The sequence below is a fragment of the Babylonia areolata genome, chromosome 6 (genome assembly GCF_041734735.1).
Source record: "Babylonia areolata isolate BAREFJ2019XMU chromosome 6, ASM4173473v1, whole genome shotgun sequence".
Lineage (NCBI taxonomy): Eukaryota > Metazoa > Mollusca > Gastropoda > Neogastropoda > Buccinidae > Babylonia > Babylonia areolata.
In genome coordinates, this window is record NC_134881.1 from 29,568,901 (window position 1) to 29,570,003 (window position 1,103).

Genomic DNA, 1,103 nt, shown 5'->3' on the forward strand with positions numbered 1-1,103 from the left:
GGTTGGCGCTTTGAAAACACAAACCTAGGTGTAGATTTTTTTATGTGCTCCATTTAAATCTAATTAATTCATGTCACCAGTGTTCAGCAGGTAAATGGGTTAACTGATACATTAAACAAAATTTCGTGGGTTCTTTTTTCTTTTCTGTTCGTAATACATTGTGCAATGTTCTTTCTTCCCTCCCACTTACTCCCTCTTCTCCTGCAATGGATCACGTGAGTGAGTGATTTTTACATGCTGGGTTCTAATGCTGTTTATTCTCCTGATGAACTGACAAATTTGTTAGAAAAAAAATTATCTGAAAATAACTTCTAACCTTTTGTCTCTCATCTGTGACAAGCCTGAAGACGGGATATTTATGTGCACTGTATGTTTCTGACGTTAAAGGAATTGATTGATTGATTGGTTGATTGATTGATTGACTGTGTGCAGCGGCTGGCGGGTTTCAAGGACTGCAGCAGGGAGATGTGTTACGTGGACAGACTGCGCGAGAGCTACGAGGAGGGCTGCTCCAGATGGCGATACTACAACGTGCGTAATGCTCTTGGTCATATATATATATATATATATATATATATATATATATAAATTATATATATATATATACACAAGACACACATGCTGTGTAGCGTGTATGGATCAGTAAACACGCTTTGACGCCTCCTGGAAACTAAAACTGAAGCAAGACACGACTTTACTGAATTACCTTCAAAGAATAAATTGTTAAGAGGTTTCCATTATATATATATGTATATATATATATATATATATATATATATATATATATATATATATATATATATATATATATACAGAACGAAGGCATTACATCCACCGGAGAGCAACACAAAATTCGATCATGCTTCCACTTTTAAGTTAAAAAAAAACAACCACCACTGATTCGTAATGAATATAATTGTATGTTAAGCTGGTTTTCAGAGCTGTATTCAAGATGTAATGGAGAGAGAGAGAGAGAGAGAGAGAGAGAGAGAGAGAGAGAGTCTCACAATATTAATATTTTGGCCACCAGCCTGTAAACTTATCTGGATATTAACAAGTGGCTCATAAGGAAAAGGATTAAAAAAAAAAAAAAAAAAAAAATA

General features: G+C 34.5%; 1 long non-coding RNA gene across 1 annotated transcript in view; it reads left to right on the forward strand.

Annotated features, from left to right (window-relative positions):
- The first annotated feature begins 423 nt into the window (after nucleotides 1-423).
- LOC143282908 (uncharacterized) overlaps nucleotides 424-1,103 on the forward strand; it is a 3,289-nt gene continuing 2,609 nt past the window's right edge. Inside the window, exon 1 of the long non-coding RNA XR_013055326.1 lies at nucleotides 424-531. This is a non-coding gene — a long non-coding RNA (uncharacterized LOC143282908). The remainder of the gene's footprint in view (nucleotides 532-1,103) is intronic.